Source organism: Pristiophorus japonicus, chromosome 9, assembly GCF_044704955.1.
Source record: "Pristiophorus japonicus isolate sPriJap1 chromosome 9, sPriJap1.hap1, whole genome shotgun sequence".
NCBI lineage: Eukaryota > Metazoa > Chordata > Chondrichthyes > Pristiophoridae > Pristiophorus > Pristiophorus japonicus.
In genome coordinates this window covers 71,053,583-71,079,841 of record NC_091985.1, presented here as the reverse complement: position 1 = coordinate 71,079,841, position 26,259 = coordinate 71,053,583, and positions in this window count along the sequence as shown.

Here is a 26,259-nt window from a genome sequence, read left to right as displayed (position 1 = left end):
TCGCACTCACCCTTTCCCCGATCAATGCCACTCTCCCCCTCTCCCCGATCAATATCACCCTCCCCCTCTCCCCGATCAATGACACCCTCCACCTCTCCCCGAACACTGTCACCCTCCCCCTCTCCCTGATCAATGTCACCCTCCCCCTCTCCCCGATCACTGTCACCCTCCCCCTCTCCCCGATCAATGTCACCCTCCCCCTATCCCCGATCACTGTCACCCTCCCCCTCTTCCGGATCAATGTCACCCTCCCCCTCTCCCCGATCACTGTCACCCTCCGCCTCTCCCCAATCAATGTCACCCTCCCCCTCTCACCGATCACTGTCACCCTCCCCCTCTCCCCGATCAATATCACCCTCCCCCTCTCCCCGATCACTGTCACTCTCCCCCTCTCCCCACTCATTGTCACCCTCCCCCTCTCCCCGATCACTGTCACCCTCCCACCTCTCCCCGATCAATGTCACCCTCCCCCTCTCCCCGATCACTGTCACCCTCCCCCTCTCCCCGATCACTGTCACCCTCCCCCTCTCCCCGATCAATGTCACCCTCCCCCTCTCCCCGAACAATGTCACCCTCCCCCTCTCCCCGATCAATGTTACCCTCGCCCTCTCCCCGATCATTGTCACCCTCCCCCTCTCCCCGATCACTGTCACCCTCCCCCTCTCCCCGACCACTGTCACCCTTCCCCTCTCCCCAATCACTGACACCCTCCCCCTCTCCCCAATCAACGTCACCCTCCCCTCTCCCTGATCACTGTCACCCTCCCCCTCTCCCCGATCAATATCACCCTCCCCCTCTCCCCGATCACTGTCACCCTCCCCCACTCCCCGATCACTGTCACCCTTCCCCTCTCCCCAATCACTGACACCCTCCCACTCTCCCCAATCAATGTCACCCTCCCCCTCTCCCCGATCACTGTCACCCTCCCCCTCTCCCCGATCACTGTCACCCTCTCCCTCTCCCCGATCAATGTCACCATCCCCCTCTCCCCGATCATTGTCACCCTCCCCCTCTCCCCGATCACAGTCACCCTCCCCCTCTCCCCGATCACTGTCACCCTCTCCCTCTCACCGATCAATGTCACCATCCCCCTCTCCCCGATCAATGTCACCATCCCCCTCTCCCCACTCACTGTCACCCTCCCCCTCTCCCCGATCACTGTCACCCTCCCCCTCTCCCCGATCAATATCACCCTCCCCTTCTCCCCAATCACTGTCACCCTTCCACTCTCCCCGATCTCTGTCACGCTCCCCCTCTCCCCGATCACTGTCATGCTCCCCCTCTCCCCGATCACTGTCATCCTCCCCATCGCCTCAATCACTGTCACGCACCCCTTCTCCCCGATCACTGTCACCCTCCCCCTCTCCCCGATCACTATCACGCTCCCCCTCTCCCCGATCACTGTCATGCTCCCCCTCTCCCCGATCAATATCACCCTCCCCCTCGCCTCGATCACTGTCACCCTCCCCCTCTCCCCGATCACTGTCACCCTCCCCCTCTCCCCGATCAATGTCACCCTCCCCCTCTCCCCGATCAATATCACCCTCCCCCTCACCTCGATCAATGTCACCCTCCCCCTCTCCCCGATCACTGACATCCTCCCCCTCTCCCCGATCAATGTTACCCTCCCCCTCTCCCCACTCACTGTCACCCTCCCCCTCTCCCCGATCACTGTCACCCTCCCCCTCTCCCCGATCAATATCACCCTCCCCTTCTCCCCAATCACTGTCACCCTCCCCCTCTCCTCGATCATTATCACGCTCCCCCTCTCCCCGATCACTGTCACCCTCCCACTCTCCCCGATCACTGTAACGCTCCCCCTCTCCCCGATCACTGTCACTCTACCCCTCTCCCCGATCAATGTCACCCTCCCCCTCTCCAGGATCAATGCCACCCTCCCCCTCTCCCCGATCAATGTCACCCTCCCCCACTCCCCAATCACTGTCACCCTCCCCCTCTCCCCGATCAATATCACCCTCCCCCTCTCCCCGATCACTGTCACACTCCCCCTCTCCCCGATCACTGTCACCCTCCCCCTCTCCCCGATCACTGACATCCTCCCCCTCTCCCCGATCAATGTCACCCTCCCCCTCTCCCCGATCAATGCCACCCTCCCCCTCTCCCCAATCAATATCATCCTCCCCCTCACCCCAATCAATGTCACCCTCCCCCTCTCCCCGATCACTGACATCCTCCCCCTCACCCCAATCAATGTCACCCTCCCCCTCTCCCCGATCACTGACATCCTCCCCCTCTCCCCGATCAATGTCACCCTCCCCCTCTCCCCGATCACTGTCACCCTCCAACCTCTCCCTGATCACTGTCACCCTCCCCCTCTCCCCGATCAATGTCACCCTCCCCCTCTCCCCGATCACTGTCACCCTCCCCCTCTCCCCGATCACTGTCACCCTCTCCCTCTCCCCGATCAATGTCACCATCCCCCTCTCCCCGATCACTGTCACCCTCCCCCTCTCCCCGATCACTGTCACCCTCTCCCTCTCCCCGATCAATGTCACCATCCCCCTCTCCCCGATCATTGTCACCCTCCCCCTCTCCCCACTCACTGTCACCCTCCCCCTCTCCCCGATCACTGTCACCCTCCCCCTCTCCCCGATCAATATCACCCTCCCCTTCTCCCCAATCACTGTCACCCTTCCACTCTCCCCGATCTCTGTCACCCTCCCCCTCTCCCCGATCAATATCACCCTCCCCTTCTCCCCAATCACTGTCAGCCTCCCCCTCTCCTCGATCATTATCACGCTCCCCCTCTCCCCAATCACTGTCACCCTCCCACTCTCCCCGATCACTGTAATGCTCCCCCTCTCCCACATCACTGTCACTCTACCCCTCTCCCCGATCAATGTCACCCTCCCCCTCTCCAGGATCAATGCCACCCTCCCCCTCTCCCCGATCAATGTCACCCTCCCCCTCTCCCCAATCACTGTCACCCTCCCCCTCTCCCCGATCAATATCACCCTCCCCCTCTCCCCGATCACTGTCACACTCCCCCTCTCCCCGATCACTGTCACCCTCCCCCTCTCCCCGATCACTGACATCCTCCCCCTCTCCCCGATCAATGTCACCCTCCCCCTCTCCCCGATCAATGTCACCCTCCCCCTCTCCCCAATCAATATCATCATCCCCCTCACCCCAATCAATGTCACCCTCCCCCTCTCCCCGATCACTGACATCCTCCCCCTCTCCCCGATCAATGTCACCCTCCCCCTCTCCCCGATCACTGTCACCCTCCCCCTCTCCCCGATCAATGTCACCCTCCCCCTCTCCCCGAACAATGTCACCCTCCCCCTCTCCCCGATCACTGTCACCCTCCCCCTCTCCCCGATCAATGTCACCCTCCCCCTCTCTCCACTCACTGTCACCCTCCCCCTCTCCCCGATCAATATCACCCTCCCCTTCTCCCCAATCATTGTCACCCTCCCCCTCTCCTCGATCATTATCACGCTCCCCCTCTCCCCGATCACTGTCACCCTCCCACTCTCCCCGATCACTGTAACGCTCCCCCTCTCCCCGATCACTGTCACTCTACCCCTCTCCCTGATCAATGTCACCCTCCCCCTCTCCAGGATCAATGCCACCCTCCCCCTCTCCCCGATCAATGTCACCCTCCCCCTCTCCCCAATCACTGTCACCCTCCCCCTCTCCCCGATCAATATCACACTCCCCCTCTCCCCGATCACTGTCACACTCCCCCTCTCCCCGATCACTGTCACCCTCCCCCTCTCCCCGATCACTGACATCCTCCCCCTCTCCCCGATCAATGTCACCCTCCCCCTCTCCCCGATCAATGTCACCCTCCCCCTCTCCCCAATCAATATCATCCTCCCCCTCACCCCAATCAATGTCACCCTCCCCCTCTCCCCGATCACTGACATCCTCCCCCTCTCCCCGATCAATGTCACCCTCCCCCTCTCCCCGATCACTGTCACCCTCCAACCTCTCCCTGATCACTGTCACCCTCCCCCTCTCCCCGATCAATGTCACCCTCCCCCTCTCCCCGATCACTGTCACCCTCCCCCTCTCCCCGATCAATGTCACCCTCCCCCTCTCCCCGAACAATGTCACCCTCCCCCTCTCCCCGATCACTGTCACACTCCCCCTTTCCCCGATCACTGTCACCTTCCCCATCTCCCCGATCACTGTCACCCTCCCCCTCTCCCCGATCAATGTCACCCTCGCCCTCTCCCCGATCATTGTCACCCTCCCCCTCTCCCCGATCACTGTCACACTCCCCCTTTCCCCGATCAATGTCACTCTCCCCCTCTCCCCGATCACTATCACCCTCCCTCTCTCCCCCGATCACTGTCACCCTCCCCCTCTCCCCGATCACTGTCACACTCCCCCTTTCCCCGATCACTGTCACCTTCCCCATCTCCCCGATCACTGTCACCCTCCCCCTCTCCCCGATCAATATCACCCTCCCCCTCTCCCCGATCACTGTCACCCTCCCCCTCTCCCCGATCAATGTCACACTCCCCCTCTCCCCGATCAATGTCACCCTCCCCCTATCCACGGTCACTGTCACCCTCCCCCTCTCCCCGATCAATATCACCCTCCCCTTCTCCCCAATCACTGTCACCCTTCCACTCTCCCCGATCTTTGTCACGCTCCCCCTCTCCCCGATCACTGTCATGCTCCCCCTCTCCCCGATCACTGTCATCCTCCCCATCGCCTCGATCACTGTCACGCACCCCTTCTCCCCGATCACTGTCACCCTCCCCCTCTCCCCGATCACTATCACGCTCCCCCTCTCCCCGATCACTGTCACCCTCCCCCTCTCCCCGATCACTGTCACCCCCCTTTCCCGATCACTGTCACACTCCCCAATCACTGTCACCTTCCCTCTCTCCCTAATCACTATCACCTTCCCTCCCTCATCGGTCACCCCTTCCTCCCCATCACCGCCAATGCCCCTCTCTCCGATCACTGTCACCTTCCCTCCCTCTTTGATCACTGTTGCCCCCTCCCTCCCCAACAATGTCCCCTCCCTCCCCGATCACCACCCACACCCTCCCCGATCACCACCCTCCCCGTCCCAATATTACATGCGCCTTGAGCCGAAGGATTCATTTGCTTTTTGGACCGCCCTCGAATTTCTCGACACATTAGTTTAATTTGGATGCCTATAGCTGGAAGTGAGCAGAGACCTTCATTCCATTGGCGTAGGCTTGATTTAAATGTAAATCATAGAGATTAAAAGGTTATGAGTTTTAATGCACAACTCATTTCACCTCGCAGTCGCCTATCAATGCAACTCTTAAAATGTTTGTCAGAAAGGGGCATAAGTTGCCCCACTCTCTAATTTTCAATTAGGAATTCGTCATGTGAGAAATCACAGTCAAGAGTAAATATTCTACCTGTCCCAGAATGTAACAAAGCTATGCAAAAATATTAAATATCATTTTATCATATTTGTCCCATTATTTCCAGCGTCACCACACTATTGAATGGCATCACTGTAGGATTTGGCCGGTTCCAACATCAGTGTGCATATTGGCCGGTATCATTTTTGGACTTTAAAATGGATCTGGGCCCTTTTAAAATGGAGACGCACATGGGCAACGTTTCAAAATGGAGTTTAGACTTTTGGACTTTAAAAGGACTGATTTTTGGTTTCCGTGAAGTAAAGCAGGAGCTGTCTGTCTTTGGGTGTCATGGGATCAGTCTCAACGCTGATGTCATGAAAGGCAGAGGCTTTTTCATTTCGAACTTTGTGTGATTTGTGGAAAAACACCTTTTGTCCTTGGAGCCGGTATGTCTGGATGGACAAATGTAACACCTCTGGACTCTTTCAATGAAGGAGTAGTCAAGAACTCAACAAATAGTTAGCACTTCGAGAACTACTCATCTACAGAAATGGCCTACCATTGTTTTCATCACGATGACCAATCCAGGACATAGACGTCACCAGGAAGACCAACTAGCATCTCTATGACCATGGTAACCAGGAATCACTCAGCCAGTTTTGTGTATTATATGGGGTATAAATATGCTGAACTTTGGGGGATTCAGGACTTACTTTTCTTAACCACCTGGAAAACGGTTTTCCTCGTCCGTCTACTCTCCAGGAACGCTCGAAGTGAGTGCTTCGCCATACCACCTGAACATAACTCTCTAGGCCTCATCACATGTCTCTGTTAGGCACGGTTTTGTCTTTAGAACTGAACGAGCCTGGGACCACGTGAATCAATGACAAGGGCTGGCAATTATAATGCAGCATACACATCTGGAAAACCCCAAGACCGCCAGCGTGCTTGGCTGCTGAGGAACTGCAAGTGTCCAAGACGCAGGCTAACACATGTGTGTGTGAGGAGGCTTCCAAGTGTGGGTTCTCACCAAACCGGGAGAGGGGTTTAGTTAGAAGGGTTTCCATTTTCTAGGCTTAGATTCTGGGAAGGGGGTTGGTTCAGCATAACTGACAGGGTGGGCATTTAGTCTAAGGTTTTAAGCTAGTGTCCACAGTCACCTACTCTTTAAACCGTATGCGAGGGAAATAGGGGTTATCGTTCGTGAGTGTAATAAAAGGAATTGATCTTTGACTAACCTGAACCATTTCGTTTTGTCTGAGTCAATTATAATCTATCCATAGTAACTCCTTGGGTCTGAACTTGGGGCTTGTGGGACATGTGGTTCACGGTATAATTCGGAAGACCAACTGGGTGGCATCCGCTATTGGCCGAGTTACACAGTAATCCCGCTGGGAACGCTGCACATTGGGCCTAGGAGAAGACCTATCTGACCTTGGTGTCTCTCTCTGTGTGTGGGATTACCCGCTAATGAACGGGCTAGGCAAGAACTATTGGGAAAGGCTCCTGCCATCCAAAGGGAAACGACCTGAACCGGGGAGTTTTAATGCACGGGTTGACTCAAGGGAGAATCATAGAAACAAGGGGCACACAAAACATCCTACATCACCAAAATGTAATACAGATTAAATCAATATTTGTAGTTGTTATTATTGAGCAATGCTATTGGATTATGAGAATTGAAATGCAGTAAAATTGTTAAAACTACTATTCTCGTGACCTGTAGAAAAATATCGAAATTATGGCTTTTAAAAAATTTTGAGCTGTGTTTTCATTTACAAATCATGTTGCCATTTTGCAAGTTGAAAATCAGTACAAATATCTGCCATGCTGAAAGTAAAACATAGTTCCAATTTTTAATACAAATAACTGGTGGCCTGTTCTTACCGTTAGTATATCTGTGAAAACTTTTTCTTGAAACTAATTTCCTTGAAACAGAGAAGCAGTGTTAAAACGAGCTTGAAAGACTGATGAGCAACATATATATGTGGTCTGAAGGGAGGGCAGGCCCTCTAATGCAGGCTTCATGCAGTCACTAAAACTATCAGTCACATGCTAGTTAGACCACCACAGAGATAGAGGGTCAGATTTATGAAGCAAGGATTGCCAAGATGACTTCTGGCTCCAAAATTCATCTCTTCAGTGATGGATTGTGAGGGGAAGTCCAAACTCGGCCTGTGGCCTGTGGTGATAGAAAGGGGGCTGGGCAGGGTCATTTTCTTTTCAGCACATACACAAAAATTAAAAACAAAACAGTGTACAAATAGCTCTAGCATTACAGGGAAAAGCTCATGTTATAACAATTAAATGGTTCAGATTTTCATTGAATTCCCAGAATTTGTGCTGGGAGTGAAATGTGATGCACTTGTTGGCTATGCTTCCCCAGAGGGAATAGCGAGACAGACTTACTCAAGCTTCACTTGAACACAGAAATGAAAATCAATAAACAATTTGAACTTCTCAGAAAAGATTTTTTTTCTCCTCTAATGAATATACAAGCTTGGTTACAGCTTAATTCAAAGATTGAATTTACTGGGGTTTTTTTTTGCTCCGTGCAGAGAGAGCTCATGACAAACACAAGCGCAAAGTGACATGTCCCGAAGGGAGATTATGGACTGTGCAGGGAAAAAAATGCAGACGGCAACTGGAAGAGGAACCATTGAAACAAAAATTCTCTCCAGGCTAGCTTATCTTTGGAGTGGCATTGCAGCTTTCTCGAGAAACCTTAATTAAAAATGTAAATATAAACCAGCTGCTTGACTTATTTAAAGCTGCATCTATTTTGTTTAACCTGAAATAAACCAAGTCACTGAGATGGAAATTTGTCTTGGCTGGCAGTGTTAAAACCCGTTATATGCCCTGCCCAATATCCAGTTCCAGTGATTCCAGTGAGGTTGAACCTCCCTTATCCAGCACCCTCGGGACCTGGCCGTGCCGGATGAGGGATTTTGCCAGATGAGGGAAGGTCATGGGGGGGAGGGTGCCCGAGGTAGTGGGGAGGAGGACGGCGGCCCGAGCGGGCCCCGAAGAGTCGGCCCGACCCCCCGGAGGGAGCGCTGTGGGGAGGAGCGGACGGCCGGAGGATTGTGGCTGCAGGAGTTCCAGCAGGGCGATGAGGAGTAGGCAGCCGATTGAGGAGAAAGATTATATTGGTGAGTAGGATTTTGATGAGCCGCGTTCTGCGCATGCGCCACCCGGCGGCTGGGAATGGTGCCGGACGAGGGGTGGTGCCGGATAAGGGAGTCCTGAATAAGAGAGATTTAATCTGCACCACCCTTTAGATGCTGCTGCCCATGACAAATTTCTACCCCACTGACTCTGCATTTCAGATGAGTGTTCTAGGTTTTATTTAGTCATCCAGTTGGAGAAATGTATTTACATTTTTCGAATGATGATTCACGAGACCATAATTTATCTCATGTGAAAAGTACTGAGAACTTCAGAGTGCTGATTCTCGAGCTGATATTACGATTCTCTTTTCAAAAGGAATCTGTAATGGGAAAAAAATTATTAATTGGAGCAGTCACAAAATTTCAATTTCCTACTTCCTTTTTTTCACTAATTTAATACTTTAGCAAATTGTGACCATCCTCATATAATCACATTCACTGTAATGAATTATATCAAACATGAATTAAAATGCTGTAAATGCACTGGCAACGGCAGTGAATGGCACTAGAATATATAATTAACAACACATGGTTATATACGGCCAAGAAAAACCAGCCAACTTTATGAGTACAGTTATCTGTAGGCTCATTCTAGATGTATGTTTAGAGTCCAGATTGTGTACGACTATCTAAAATGATGCCAGACATATGAGACTGTTTGGAAGCAATACAAACAGTCTGTTTTAGTGAGCGCTGTGTTTTAGACAGGATATATTTGTGCATCGTCATTAGATATGGAGCCACCTAAAAGGAGTGTTAAATCAGAGATTGCGATACATCAGTGTACTTTATACTGAAATGATCTGTGCATTTTAAACAATCATTACACGGTATTTTCCATTGTTGTTTAGCAGTAACAATGGTATGGCATTAAAACTGGAGAGAATGTGCATGTAAACAGAGATTGACAGTTTTTTTCTATATTGTTTATTATTTTTTGCCCCCAAAACATAGAGTGAAATTGGTAATAATTTTTTTTATTAAAAACTGCTAAAGCTTGTTAGGGACTTGTTAATGAGCTTTCAGAGGATGTTTACCTCTGGGGAAAATTAAAATCACTGGGTAGCTTACATAGTTGGAGTTAATTCAACCATGAGGAAGTAAAACCCTTTGGAAAAATCTGTTCTACATGATTCTTGGTGCCATTGTTACATTAGTTGGTTTTAGTGCTATCATTCATGGTGGGGCACTAAAGAGGGAAGTGTGGCAGATCACTGGTCAGGGGACCAGAAAATGTTGCACAAACTGCTTCCATGGGAGTGCATCCTATACAGAAAGGCCTAGAAAATTCTGGTAGGTGGGTAAAGGACGAACAGAAATGTTACCACAAATCAGTTCAAGCCTGGATGTTGTCCAGATCTTGCTCCATGCCGCCCTGGACTGCTTCATTATTTGAGGAATTGCAAATGGAGCTGAACACTGTGCAATCATCAGCAAACAGTCTAATTTCTGATCTTATGATGAAGGAAGACCATTAATGAAGCAGCTGAAGATAGTGGAGCCTAGGACATTGCCCTGAGGAACTCCTGGGGTGAGATGATTGGGCTCCAACAGTACAACCATTTTCATTAGCCACTGGAGAGTTTTCTCCCTGATCGCCATTGACTTCAGTTTTAATCGGGATCCTTGGTGCGACACTCAGTCGAATGCTTCCTTGATGTCAAAGGCAGTCAGTCTCACCTCATCTCTGGAATTCAGCTCATGTCTATATTTGGACCAAGGCTGTAATGAGGTCTGGAGCTGAGTGGTTCTGGTGGAACCCAAACTGAGCATCGGTGAGCAGGTTATTGGTGTTGCTTGATAGTACTGTTGATGACTCCTTCCATCACTTTGCTGATAATTTGGAGTATGCTGCTCGGGTGGTAATTGGCCAGTTGGATTTGTTTTGCTTTTTTGGATTGGGCATACCTGGGCAATTTTCCACATTGTCCAGTAGATGCCAGCTTTAAAATTGTATTTGAACAGCTTGGCTAGGGGTGTGGCTAGTTCTGGAGCACAGAACTTCTGCACTACAGCTGGGACCACAGCCTTTTCTGTTTCCAGTATACTCAGCCATTTCTTGATGTCATGTGAACTGAATCAAATTGGCTGAAGACTGGCATTTGTAATGATGGAGGGCCTCAGGAGAAAGCCAAGATGAATCATCCACTCAGTACTTCTGGCTGAAAATGATTGCAAACATTTAAGCCTATCTTTTGCAAGATACAGGTTATAGTAATTGTCTCACAGCCAGTAACATAAGGCATCGTATATACACTAGTGTAATATGTACATACAGTTTACAGTAGAATAGAAATGTCCTAAATTAAGATCTAAGAGCCTTGCAGTAGATATAAGTAATATTTCACAATTACATAACACTAAAACAATGACACTGCAACCTGAAATATGTTTCCTAAAATTTAGAGTTATAAAGATAATTTTTGAGTTGATAATATTGGTATGCTCAGACTGTTCCAACTGCAATTGACGAAAACTTATTGATCCCAAAGCTAGGACTAAAGCTTTCAATTCTATGTCCCCGTCGATATAGACGTCACAATATCTATAGTAATGCCCCAACTGCCCCTTCTAACATCATTGATTGAATCATCTAACTAATTTTCTCTTTTATTTAAAAAAATCTTGGTGGTATCTTGCACTATGAACCCTTCCTTAGCCCTTTGTATAGTTGCTCAATATAAAAAGGCTCTAATGCTACATAAAGATATATCCTTCACCTCCTACGTTAAGTTCAAAGCACCCTTGAAGACAGTATTCTTCTTTAGGCATGGCAGTGAATGTGCCCTTTTCAATGACAGTATGTTGTTGATGATAAAGGCATTACCTTTGGATGCACCTCCATGCTGGAAGCTTATTTTGAGGGAGGATCCAGATTCTCAGTATTTCCAGATAACGACATGAGACTGATTAACACTCCAGGCATACCCCAAAGAATGCTCCAGGCACCCAGAATTCCCCCAGTGGGATCTGTCAAGTTTCCAAATGGATGCAACAAACTTATCCCAATAGATGTTTGTGACATTAATTGTAATAGAACCATCTCCTGGATGAATGCCCAAGTTCTTGATAGAATACCCGTACTTTGTTTTATGCCGCAAGACAACTAAAGTTTAATTTGTTTTTTTTAAACAGGAAGTTAAAAATCTCAAATGATTTATACCCAAAAGGCTGCACATGCTTTTAAAAAGCAAGGCTAGCAGCAGAAAAAAATGCATTCCATTAGAAGAAATAATGGGATATTAGATCTTTAAAATATATAAAGCCAATTTAAAAATAAAAGTTGAAGTAGCTGTATTTTTGCAAAAAAGACAGAACAGACTAGACTGCTTCCAGATATGAAGGTATAACTCATTTTGAAATCCAAAAAACTTTCAGTAATTAGTACAGAGTTGTGCTATTTGTGCAGGATCAGAGGAGTTATGAAAATACAAACATACTTTGCAGAATGAAGCACATCTGTAGCTATTTTTCTGCAAAAATAAAGACAATTTTTTGCATATCTGTTGCAAGGGCTTCATGTAACCGTATGGCATTTAAAAATAAAAAGTAACAGAAGAGAACACTTAAACATCCTTATCAATGAAGAAAATTAAAAACAGACAAATTTTATTTAAAATTTAAGAAATATTGGGAATGGAAGGGGGTGGCCTAAAGCCTTATCCATTCTGTTGGTACTCATTGTTTAGGTCAAATGAACAAAAAAAATGACAAGTATAATATGATGCAGCGCTTGAAATAAAGTACAAATGCCATTAAAACATTTGAGGACTAGAAATTCGAGAAATAGCGCTATGACTGTTTTTTGGGTGGTAATTGATGACTTAGATTTGTTCTTACTGCCTGAAGGCTGCAAAATTCGCCAAACCGTGACCAGTGGTAGCAGTAAAATCCGGCCTTGCATGATGCAATTTGTGCGCCAGAGCCAAATTCAGTGATCTGGAAAAAAAAACGGATATTCTGCGCATGCGCAATTTTTTTCCGACGATTTTTTTCTTTGGATTTTTTTTCCCCGCGGTTCTGGTCAGGTGTCAGGGTGCACCCATGTATGCGCAGTACACCCAACTATCAATCAGCCATTTTTCAGACACAGGAGAACATGCAGTATGTTGATCAGAGCAGGCAGAGGGCCAGGACATTTAGTTGTGATGTGAATGAGGCACTTATAACTGTAATGTATGTACATAAGGTCTGCCCACCAACAGGGGACACTACCGTCAGAGGTCCTAGGGTCATAGGTACACTCGTGCTGGGCCCGGTATATAACCTGAACTTCACCTTCGTATCTTCACTTCTGGAAGCCATTAAAGACTGACCAGGTTACACCTGGTCACTGGCTCACAGTACGGAGTTCATTGTATCATTTCATACACCACAACTGGCGACGAGGCAAATACGAACCCATGCAAAAGTATGGCGAGCACAGCACGATCGAGTACTGTTGGAATTCTCGAGAGATTCAATGAGGGAGAGGATTGGGGAGATTTCACAGATCGTCTTGACCAGTATTTCGTGGCAAACGGCCTAAACAAAGACAAGGATGCAGAGAAGCGCAAGGCATTTCTTCTCACCGTCTGTGGCCCCACGATCTATGCACTCGTCAAGAATCTACTCTCACCCACTCTTCCTACAGAAAAGGATTAAAAGAAACGTGTGCTCTAGTTCTGGAACACCTCAAACCCACGGAAGGAATCCTCATATCCAGATATCACTTCCATACGCAGGTTCGTCCAGAAGGCCAGGACGTAGCGGCATTTGTTGCCAACCTGCGACGTCTTGCAGGGCCTTGAAAGTTTGGGCCTGCGTTAGAAGACATGCTGTGTGAATTTTTCGTGATTGGGGTCAACCACGAGGAGATCTTAAGTAAGCTGCTGGCTGCGGAGATGCCGGACCTCAGCAAGATCATCACCATCGCCCAGGCTTGGATGTCCACGCAGGAAAGCAAGAAGCAGATATCGCAACAAAACAGGAACTCCATGGCAAGTACTGTGTACAAAATTGTATCGTCGGCCGGCAGAACTGCACGTGGCAGGGCCTACTCGACTGCGTCTGCAAGATCGGGAGCCGCTCAAAGTTCACCATCGAGGGACTACTCAACTCTCAACTGCGTATGTGAGAACGGGAGCCGCTCAAAGCCCGCCATCGGGCGCAAATCCGAGCTCAACGTGTTGGCGTTGCGGGGGCAATCACCGACCCCATCAGTGCCGCTTCAGGCTGAATGCATGCAGAGGGTGTGTGAAGATGGTGCCTCTTCAGTGGACGTGTCCACAGCAGAGCAAGCAAGCTGCGACACACCACGTGGATGATGATCAATCCAGCGTGGATCTGGTGATTGCAGCCCGAGGCATTTGAAAGCTCCGAGGAGGAAGTGTATAGTGTACGTGCGTTCCTAACAAAGAGCCAACCAATACTGATGGAGGTAAAATTAAACAGCGTGCTGGTATCCATGGAATTAGACACGGGTGCGAGTCAATCGATAATGAGCCAGAGGACTTGAAAAGCTGTGGGAGACCAAGGCAGAGAGACCCAAGCTGAGTCCGATAAATGTGAAATTGCGTACCTACATCAAAGAGCTCATACCAGTGATCGGTAGTGCAGCAGTAAGAGTGTCGCATGAGGGAACGGTTCATGATCTACTGTTATGGATTATCCCGGGCAACGGCCACCATTATTTGGCAGGTGTTGGCTCGAGAAAATAAAATGGAAATGGTACGATATCAAAGCTTTGTCATCAGCGGATGATGATTTGTGTGCTCAAGTGCTGAGGAAATTTCCCTCACTATTTGAACTGGGAATTGGCAGCTTCAGAGGAGCCAAGATGCAGATTCACCTCAGCCCAGACGCAAGGCCCATCCATCACAAAGCCAAGGTGGACCTGCACATGATGAGAGAAAAGGTCTAGCTCGAATTGGACAGGCTACAATGTGAGGGGTTCATCTCACCGGTCGAATTTAATGAATGGGCCAGCCTCATTGTTCCAGTGTTAAACAGCGATGGCACAGTCAGGATTTGTGGAGGCTACAAGGTCATGATCCACCGAGTTTCGAAACAAGATCAGTACCCGCTACCGAAAGCTGATGACCTGTTTGCAACGCTAGCCGGGGTAAAATCGTTCACCAAATTGGATCTAATGTTGGCCAATATGACACAGGAATTGGTTGAATCATCAAAGAAACTTACGTGTATCAACACACACAAAGGACTGTTTAGTTACAACAGGTGCCTTATTGCATTTGTTCGGTGGCAGCCATATTTCAGAGAAACATGGAGAGCCTATTGAAATCCGTCCCTAGGACCATGGTATTCCAAGACGACATCCTAGTCACAGGTCATGACACCGTTGAGCACCTGCACAATCTGGAAGGGGTTCTGCATTGTCTGGACAAAGTGGGACTCAGGCTGAAACATTCGAAGTGCATTTTCATGGCACCAGAGGTCGAATTTCTTGGACGAAAGATTGCTGCAGATGGAATCAGGCCTACAGACGCGCAAACAGAGGCGATCAAAAATGCCCCCAGGCCCCAGAATGTGACGGAGCTGTGTTCGTTCCTGGGTCTTCTCAACTGCTTCGATAACTTCTTACCCAAATTGAGCACAGTATTAGAGCTTTTGCACAAGCTGCTCAGGAAAGGAGACGACTGGGTGTGAGGTGAACTTCAAGCCACAGCCTTTGAGAAGGCTAGAAATCTGTTGTGTTCCCACAAGCTACTGGTACGCTATGACCCGTGCAAGCGTCTAGTTTTGACCTGTGATGTGTCGTCCTATGGGGTCGGCTGCGTACTCCAGCAAGCCGATGAATCAGGCAAACTACAACCAGTTGCATGTGCATCTCGAATTCTGTCCAAGGTGGAAAGAGCCTACGGCATGGTAGAGAAAGAGGCTTTAGCATGTGTTTATGGGGTAAAAAAAATGCATCAGTACCTGTTTGGGCTTCGCTTCGAGCTGGAAACCAATCACAAGCCGCTTATATCGTTGTTCTCGGAACATAAAGGTATCAATGCCAATGCGTCGTCCCGCATCCAAAGGTGGACACTGACATTATCTGTCTATGATTATATCATTCGCCATAGACCAGGCACCGTCAACTGCGCTGATGCATTGAGTCGGTTACTGTTGCCCACACCGGAGGTGGAAACGCCAATGCCCGCAGAGCTACTCATGGTCATGGATGCCTTTGAGAGTGAAGGGTCACCTATCACGGCTCAACAAGTTAAGATCTGGACCAGTCAGAATCCGACCCAATCGGTTGTAAAACGTTCTGTTCATAACGGGAACTGGTCGACCATCCCAAGGAAATGGGTGATGAAACCACACCGTACAGCCATCGCAAAGATGAGCTTTCCATCCAGTCCGACTGTTTACTGTGGGGTAATCGTGTTGTAATGCCCAAGAAAGGCAGGGCGAGATTTGTATAAGAGTTACATAGTACGCATCCCGGTATTGTCATATTTGGTGGCCTGGCATTGACTCGTACTTAGAGTCATGCGTGCATCAGTGCAGCACTTGCATGCAGTTAAGCAATACCCCAAAGGAAGCTCCGCTCAGTCTGTGGTCATGGCCATCCAAACCGTGGTCTAGAATCCACATCGGCTTTGCGGGCCCCTTCCACAGTAAAATGTTTTTTGTGGTGGTGGATGCATACTCCAAATGAATAGAATAGTTGATCATGTCATCCAGCACTTCCACTGCCACCATTGTGAACCTGACAGCCATGTTTGCCACACATGGTCTGCCAGACAGAGTGAACTTCACCTTTGTATCTTCACTTCTGGAAGCCATTAAAGACAGACCAGATGACACCTAGTCACTGCTTACAGTACGGAGTTCATTGTATCATTTCATACACCACACTAACAGCCATTGAGAGTAGATGGGCAGAGTTTAATAGGAGGGTTTGAAGTAAACACCACCCCCTGCCCCCCCACCTGTTGTAAGTTGATTTTGGACCTCTGTTGCTGAGGAGGTCTCCTCAGTAGATGATATTCCCAGGGACCATCAGCAATGCAGGAAAAGGTGGAATGACCATTGCAGGATCGTCAGAATAAGTGATGTTTTTATTCATGGCATTACTTGATTACTTAAATTTAAAATCTGATACATGTTGCTGCAGATAGGCTTAGTGTTGCACTTTATTTGCCATGAATGATCATTACACATTATTAAGACAGCTTTTTGACATCGTAAAAGATGTTTCTGCACGTTGATATCTTCCTCATGAACCACGTGCAACTACCAGGGCCATTAAATAGACGACTGTATTAAATGCACACTGTTGTGTATCTGTAAAGCATGTACTCCCATGTTCCGCCACCAGGGAGCGCAGCCCCTGAGGTCCCAAGGGATCCCAGCATCCCTTGGGAGCACTGTATATAAGCCGGCCCCTAAGACATGTTACTCACTCTGGAGTGTCTCAATAAAGACTGAGGTCACTGTTACTTTAACCTCCCTGTGTGCAGTCTCATCTGTGTTAGGAACACAATAACTGGCAATGAGTACACGAATCCAACGCAAAGATACAGCAAACTGTGGGCATCCTGGAGAAGTTCTCGGAGGATGAGGACTGGGAAGCCTATGTCGAATGGCTAGACCAGTACTTTGTAGCCAATGAGCTGGACGGAGAAGGAAGCGCTGCAAAGAGGAGAGCGGTCCTCCTCACGGTCTGCGGGGCACCAACCTACAGCCTCATAAAGAATCTTCTGACTCCGGTGAAACTCACAGATAAGTTATATGAGGAGCTGTGTACACTGGTTCTGGAGCATCTTAACCCGAGGGAGAGCGTGCTGATGGCGAGGTATCGGTTCTACACGGGCCAGCGATCTGAAGGTCAGGAAGTGGCGAGCTACGTCGCCGAGCTAAGGTGACTTGCAGGACAATGTGAGTTTGATGGCTACCTGGAGCAAATGCTCAGAGACTTTTTTGTACTGGGCATTGACCACGAGACCATCCTACCAAAACATTTGACTGTAGAGACACCGACCCTCAGTAAGGCCATTGCGTCAGCACAGGCGTTTATGTCCATCAGTGATAACACCAAACAAATCTCTCAGTACACAAGTGCTAGCAATGTTCATAAATTAACTGGAACTGTGTTTGTGAGCAGAAATGTACAGGGCAGAAACCACGAGTCTGCAACTGCCAGCAGGCCTCAGGTGACCCAGATGACTCAGAGTCTGTAACAAAGGATGAATGCAAGGTAATTCACACCTTGTTGGCATTGTGGAGGCTTCCATTCAGCCTATTCATGCCGCTTCAAAGGGTATGTTTGCAAGAGCTGTGGAACAATGGGGCACCTCCAATGAGCTTGCAAACGAGCTGCAAGCTCTGCAAAACCTGCTAACCATCACGTGGCAGAGGAAGATTGGTCCATGGTGGACCAAAGCAATTTCGAGCCTCAGCGAGAGGAGGCAGATGCTGAAGTACACGGGATGCACGCATTTTCGACGAAATGTCCACCGAAAATGCTAAACATAAAATTGAATGGCTTACTCGTAGCCATGGAACTGAACACTGGCGCTAGCCTATCCATCATGAGTAAAATGATGTTTGAGAGACTGTGGTGCAACAAGACACTCAGACCAGCCCTGAGCCCCATCCACACGAAACTGAGAACGTACATCAAAGAGCTTATCACTGTCCTGGGCAGCGCCATGGTCAAAGTCACCTACGAGGGCATGGTGCACGAACTGTCACTCTGGATTATCCCGGGCGATGGCCCCACACTGCTTGGAAGGAGCTGGCTGGGCAAAATCCGCTGGGACTGGGGTGACATCCGAGCGCTATCACATGTCGATGAGGCCTCATGTACCCAGGTTCTTAACAAATTAACTTCCCTTTTTGAGCCAAGCATTGGAAACTTTTCCGGGGCGAAGGTGCGGATCCACTTGGTCCCAGAGGCACAACCCATTCACCACAAGACACGAGCGGTACCTCACATGATGAGGGAGAGAGTGGAAATCGAGCTGGACAGGCTTCAACGCGAGGGCATCAGCTCCCCGTGGAGTTCAGCAAGTGGGCCAACCCAATTGTTCCAGTACTCAAAAGTGATGGCACGGTCAGGATTTGCGGCGATTATAAAGTAACTATTAATAATTTCTCGCTACAGGACCAATACCCACTACCTAAGGCAGGCAACCTATTTGCGAAGCTGGCAGGAGGCAAGATTTTCACCAAGCTTGACCTGACTTCGGCCTACTGACACAGGAGCTGGAGGAGTCTTCGAAGGGCCTCACCTGCATCAACACGCACAAGGGACTGTTCACCTACAACAGAGGCCCGTTTGAAATTCGGTTGGCTGCAGCGATCTTCCAGAGAAACATGGAGAGCCTACTCAAGTCGGTACCACACACAGTGGTTTTTCAGAACGACACGCTGGTCATGGGTCGGGACACCGTCGAGCACCTACAAAACCTGGAGGAGGTCCTCCAGCGACAGGATCACGTAGGGCTGCGGCTGAAGAGGTTGAAATGCGCCTTCATGGCAACAGAAGTGGAGTTTTTGGGGAGAAAGATCGCGGCGGACGGCATTCAGCCCACAGACGTCAAGACAGAGGCTATCAGGAACGCGCCCAGGCCACAGAACGTCACGGAGCTGCGGTCGTTCCTGGGACTCGTCAACTATTTTGGTAACTTCCTACCGGGATTAAGCACCCTCTCAGAGCCCCTACATGTGTTATTGTGAAAAGCTGAGAACTGGGTATGGGGAAAAAAACAAGTAATTGCTTTTGAGAAAGCCAGAAACATTTTATGCTCCAACAAGCTGCTTGTATTGTATAGCCCGTGTAAAAGATTCGTGTTAGCATGTGATGTGTCGTTGTACAGAGTCGGGTGTGTATTACAACAAGCTAACATTGCGGGGAAGTTGTAACCTGTCGCCTCTGCTTCCAGGAGCTTGTCTAAGGCCGAGAGGGCCAACAGCATGATTGAGAAAGAGGCATTTGCGTGTGTGTTTGGGGTAAAGAAAATGCATCAGTACCTGTTTGGCCTCAAATTTTAGCTGGAAACCGATCATAAGCCCCTCATATCTCTGTTCACTGAAAACAAGGGGATAAGTACTAATGCCTCAGCCCGCATACAAAGGTGGGCACTCGCGCTATCAGCGTATAACTATACCATCTGCCACAGGCCAGGCACCGAGAACTGTGCGGATGCTCTCAGTCAGCTACCATTGCCCACCACGGGGGCTTGAAATAGCGCAATCTGCAAACTTGTTGATGGTGGCGCAGCCCACAGACTTGTTGATGGTCATGGAAGCATTTGAAAATGATAAATCACCTGTCACGGCCCGCCAGATTAGGACTTGGACCAACCAAGATCCTTTGCTGTTCCTAGTAAAAAACTGTGTACTGCATGGGAGCTGGGCCAGCATCCCCTTTGAAATGCAAGAGCTAATCAAGCCATTCCAGTGGCGAAATGACGAGCTGTCCATTCAGGCAGACTGCCTGTTGTGGGGTAACTGCGTAGTGCTACCCAAAAAGGGCGGGGAGACGTTCATCTCGGATCTCCACAGCACACACCTGGGTATAGTAAGCGATGAAAGCGATAGCCAGATCCCACATGTGGTGGCCCGGTATCGACTCTGACTTGGAGTCCTGTGTACGGCAATGCAGCGTGTGTGCTCAGTTGAGTAACGCGCCCAGAGAGGCACCACTAAGTTTGTGGTCCTAGCCCTCCAGACCATGGTCGAGGATGCATGTCGACTATGCGGGCCCGTTTCATGGTAAAATGTTCCTGGTGGTGGTGGATGTTTTTTCAAAATGGATTGAATGTGAAATAATGTCGGGAAGCACCGCCACCGCCACCATTGAAAGCCACCCACGGCCTGCCTGACATACTGGGTCAGTGACAATGGGCCATGTTTCACCAGTGCCGAATTAATAGAATTCATGACCCGCAATGGGATCAAACATGTCACCTCGACCCCGTTTAAACCAGCTTCCAATGGGCAGGCAGAGCGGGCAGTACAAACAATCAAACAGAGCCTCAAACGAGTCACAGAAGGCTCACTCCAAACCCGCCTGTTCCAGTACTGCTCAGCTACCGCACGAGACCCCACTCGCTCACAGGGGTGCCCCCGGCTGAGCTACTCTTGAAAAGGACACTTAAAACTGGTTCACCCCATCTGCATGATCAGGTAGATAGCCGGGGCAGCAACAAAATGTAAACGATGGTCGCGCCACAGTGTCACGGGAAATTGATCTGAATGACCCTGTGTATGTGCTAAACTATGGGCATGGTCCCAAGTGGATCGCGGGCACGGTGATAGCTAAAGAAGGGAATAGGGTGTTTGTAGTCAAACTAGACAATGGACAAATTTGCAGAAAGCACCTGGACCAAACGAGGCTGCGGTTCACAGACTGCCCTGAACAACCCACAGCAGACACCACCTTTTTTGAGCCCACAACACACACCCAAAGGATCAACGACACCATGCCGGACCAGGAAATCGAACCCATCACTCCCAACAGCCCAGCAAGGCCAGGCTCACCCAGCAACCCTGCAGGGCCAACAACACGCCAGCCCTGCGAAGGCACAGCCAACACACCAGAACAGACATTTGTACCGAGGCGGTCCACCAGGGAAAGAAAGGTTCCCGACCGCCTCACCTTGTAAATAGTTTTCATTTTGACTTTGACTTTGGGTGGGGAGTGATGTTGTGAATTTGTAAAGCATGCACTCCCATGTTCCGCCACCAGGGAGCGCATCCCCTGAAGTCCCATGTGATCCCAGCATCCCTTGGGAGCACTGTATATTAGCCGGCCCCTAAGGTCTGTTACTCACTCTGGAGTGTCTTCATAAAGACTGAGGTCACTGTTACTTTAACCTCCCTGTGTGCAGTCTCATCTGTGTTAGGAACACAACAAACACAGTATGGTATAAGTGCTTTGATGGCTATGTGTGTGTGCCACAAAAGCAGAAGGGCACTTTCGTAACCATTCCTATTGTCATTTTTCCAAGAAAAGTTGTTGCACAATCGCCGCAAGCAGCGACGGACAGGCGGTGGTCCGTTCAAGTCCGCATCCCTTAACAGACCTGGAGGAATGCGTGGCTGGCTTAATCGGTGCCCCCGGGAGGTCAATTATCCATGCAGGTGCTGAGCCCATGGTTGAAACTGAGGGTAGGTATAACGCAGTAGTGATGGTCCTTCAAATAAGCCTGCGCTATGTGACCTTACTCATGTCTCCCTGCCCCCTCCCCTGCTGCCAACCACTCGCCTGTTGTTTTCTATTTTGCAAATGAGGATGCTGAGGAGCCACATCCTCCACCTCAGCATCGTGTGTGAGTCAAAGAGGAAGATGAGAGATGTGCTGAGGACCCTCCACAGGAGGAACAACATCATGAAGCTGTTGCTTGGCAGTTAAAAGACGTTTGGTGCAGGGTTGTTGTTGTTTTGTTGCTGTTTCGCTGTAGTTTTCATGTGTTTGTTATTTCATAAAAGTTTTATAAATTGTGTTCAAGTTAAAAATGTATTTAAGTCTCAAAATTAAAGTTGACAAAGTTTCAACAATGTACAAATGTTTCATAAATATACACATGTTTTATAAATTCTTTATTCACCTTAACCATTCTTGGGCAGTGTCTCATTTCCAGAATAAGAGTGGGAATAGTCAACATGGCGGGATAGAGCAGGTAGGCAATGGTGTTTCACTGTTCAAAGCAAAGTGTTGATTTATGAGCTGATGACATAAGACTTTTGCAGTGATGAAAGCTCCACGAGGCTTCCCTTGTGGTGGTGGTATGGGTTCATCACCAGGCTTCTCGTCCTCTCCTCGTCCTCCGCCTCCTCTTCCCACCCCCTCCTCCTCCCCTCTCTCCAGTGGCAAATCTTGTCCCCTCATGATGGCTAAGTTGTGTAGCATGCAGCACACCACAATGAACTCAGCAACTGCTGAGCGGTATATTGCAGGGAGCCTCCAGAGTGGTCCAGGCATCGGAAGCACTGCTTGAGCACTCCAATTGTCTGTTCGATGATGTTTCATGTGGCTATATGGCTGTCATTATAGCGATGCTCGGCTTGTGTCTGGGGGTTCTGGAGCGAGGTCATGAGACGGGTGGAAAAGGCGTAACCGTTGTCCCCCAACATTCAGCTCTGGCCTTGAGGCTGACGCTCAAACAGGTCAGAGACAGTGCTCTCATGCAAGATGAAAGCATTATGGGTGCTCCCTGGAAAGTGGGCATTGACTGCCATGATGCACATGATCTGTATGTTCAGGGAGTGGAATCCCTTTCAGTTTCGGTAAATCTCTGGCTCCTCTAAAGGTGTTCACAGGGCAATGTGCGTACAGTCAATGGCATCTTGAACCTTGGGGAAGCCAGCAATTCGTGCAAAACATATTGGGCTAGAACCTCCATTTTGTTTGCATGCTTAACGCCCACTTAATGCCCATTTTGGCACAAAATGGAAACTGACGGGCTTTTTTAGGAGACTTATCGGCGAACGTTATTTTCCAATGGGCATAACGCCGGGAAAAAATATTACCGCCTGCCCACTTTTTTGGGGCGGAATCAGCAGAATGGGCAAAATTAACGCCTATAATATCGGCCAGCGTTACTTTCTGCACGGAATTAATGCCGCGATTCAATATTAACGCCCGCCTACAGTTTTTTGTCGTAAAGAGCATATTTACCCAAACTAGCGGCCATGGAAATCGGCCATTGTCAATTTCACCATCTTGTACACATATCGGCCACAATATCGCTCGTTCAAAAAACCGCCCACAAAAAGTGGAACTCACCGCTGGCATTTGTTAAATCCCACTCTTACGTGAAGAGCTGATATCGGAACGATTTGCCTGAAAGCACTGATGTGAGTGACAACGCTGACACACTGCTGTGTGTGTGCAGCTCAGACATCAATGGTGCCCATCAGCTTGGTGCCAATTAAATTTTACGTTGATTGATGTTAAGTTGTATTTAACCCTTTCATGATAAAGAATCACCAGTGTGTAATGGTCCAGCTATCTGAAACAATACGCAACAAGGTTATGTTCAATATCAAAAGTTCAATACCAACATTGGCCTGAAATCATAAGTATCACAGCCAATAACACCCAACCCCCGCCCACACCCCACCTTTTCCACCATTGACATAAATCACATGTTCAACATGTCCAGCAACACAGAATACAAAGGCAAAACAGGAGCGTGGTCCCCAGCCCCCATACATTACAACCCAGATGGAGATATAACACGGCCATCACCTGCGCACATGCACCTCAGTTTCTTCCCCCCTCTCCTTCTTCTCCCCACCTCTACCCCTTCCCCTCCTCGCTCCTCGGCGCCTGGCCGATGAACTCCTCAGGCGGTGCCTCATTGGGGGGGATAAAGGCAGATGTGGTGGTTGCATGAGTACGGGAGTGGGGGGTGCCGAGGGGGCAACATTCTCTGATGCAGAAGCAGGATCTTGGTCCTTGCTCTCATCTATCGGTCGCAGTGGTGGTGCAGAACCTCGGGGTGGAGTGCTGCGCTCGGGGACCACTGGGAGGCCTGTGGCAGCAGTGTTCCTGGCTATCACATCCAGGGACTCCGCCATCTGTGGAATGTACTCGGTCATGGTGGCCAGCTGTCGGGATATGCCCCCCAATGCTTCGATGAGCTGGTCAGCAATGTCTACAGCCCTCCTGGACTACTATACTGTTATGTATTGATGTGTGTATCGTCCTGGTACCATAAATGTAATATAAGCACAATGGTACACCACAGAGGGCGCTGTGGTGGGAAACCTGGAAGTACCTGCAACAGGCAATATAAAAGGCTGACCACCACACCTGAGAGGCACTCTGGAGCTGAACAATAAAGGATGAAGGTCACAGCAGTTAGACTTACACCAGACCGTGTGGAGTCAGTGATTTGTGTGCTACATGCACCACATTGGCGACAAGGAAGCGGACGAACTCCACGCAACCGTGGCTACTCTGGGCTCGCTAAAGGATTTTACCGTGGGCAATGATTGGGAGGCCTTTATGGAAAGGCTCGAGTACTACTTCACAGCAAACGACCTGACGGAGGACACGGATGCAATGAGAGATAAGCGTAAGGCGATATTGCTCTCCAGTTGTGGAGATGAGGTTTACTGTCTCGTCAGGGATTTGCTGGCACCCGGGAGCACCAGGGACAAGTCATACGAGGAGCTGACTAAACTCATTCGTGACCAGTTGAAACCGAAGGAGAGCATCCTCACGGCCAGATACAAATTTTACCATCACTGCAGACCTGAGGGCCAGGATGTCACCAAATATGCTGCGGACCTCAGGAGACTCGCGGAGCCGTGTGATTTTGGCGCACACCTTGACGAGGCGTTACGGGATGTTTTCGTCATGGGGATTGGCCACGAGGGCCTCCTTCACAAGCTGCTAGCCACGGAACCCACAGTCACTCTGACAAAGGCCATCACCATCAGCCGGGCACATATGACCTCGACTTGCAGCACCAAGCAAATAATCCACACAGTCTCGAACTCGGCAGGCACTGTCCACAGGATAGCGCCCACCACAGACAAAACTGCAGAACGTGGCTCTGCCCGGGGCAGAGAGCAAGGACCTCGGGGTCCTGGAACTCAGAGTCTGCTGAGGGGGGCCAATCAAGCAGCACCATGCTGGTGCTGTGGAGGAAGCCATGGGGCTCACCAGTGCAGGTTTGCGGAGTACACGTGCAATACTTGCCACACGAAATGCCACGTTCAGCGTATGTGCAAAAGAAATCGGACTCACCATGTAGCTGAGGAGATGGGGGATGATCCACCATCCAGCGAGGAGCAGGCAGAAGATGATGAGGTGGTGGGACTGTACACGTGCACGGACAATTCGCCCCCAGTGATAAGGGAAGTAAAAATCAACGGAGTCCCTGTGAGTATGGAAGTGGACACGGGCTCGGGTCCATCGTTGATGAGTCGGACAACTTTTGATAAACTGTGGATTAACCCAGCTGCACGACACAAGCTGGTCCCGGTCACGGCGAAGCTGCGTACCTACACCAGGGAACTAATACCTGTTCTTGGCAGAGCGATGGTGCAGGTATCCCACGCGGACGAGACGCACGGTTTACCTCTGTGGGCCATTGCAAGCTTGGGCTGACATTCCTCGGCCGGAGGTGGATGGGGATGGTCCTTGGGAGCTGGGAAGACTTCACCACTCCACAGGCTGCTGCTCCCCGGGGTGCTGCCGTGCCCCGGGTCCCCAGAGAGCAGCGCCGACCGAGCTGGAGCTGCAGCCTCAATCCACCCACAGGCAAGCCCCAGGCCCGGACCTCACACAGAGACCCTGCAGCCTCAATCCACCCACAGGCAAGCCCCAGGCTCGGACCTCACACAGAGACTCTGCAGCCTCAATCCACCCACAGGCAAGTCCCATCCCCAGACCTCTCACAGAGACCCTGCAGCCTCAATCCACCCACAGGCAAGCAGAGCAAGCCCCAGCCCCGGACCTCACACAGAGACCCTGCAGCCTCAGGCCCCACAGGCAAGCAGCCCTGCAGAGAGGGGCCTAGTGGGGGTGGGAGGGGTGAGCCGGCAGGGCGCTGTGGGCGGGGTGCGAGGGATCCAGGATGGCCAGCGGATCGGAGGGGTCCACGCAGAGGGAGAGTCGGGCGGCGGCAGCAGCTGGAGGTCGGTGGCCACGGCGGTCGCAGGGGAGGCGGCTACGGTGGCCGCCGGAGAAGCGACGACGACGGCCGCAGGAGAGGCAGCAAGTCAGGTGGCAGCGGAGGGGAGCGGAGGCTGCGACGGCGGAGGGCATCCGGAGCGGCGGAGAGCAAGATGGCGGCGGCCTCGGT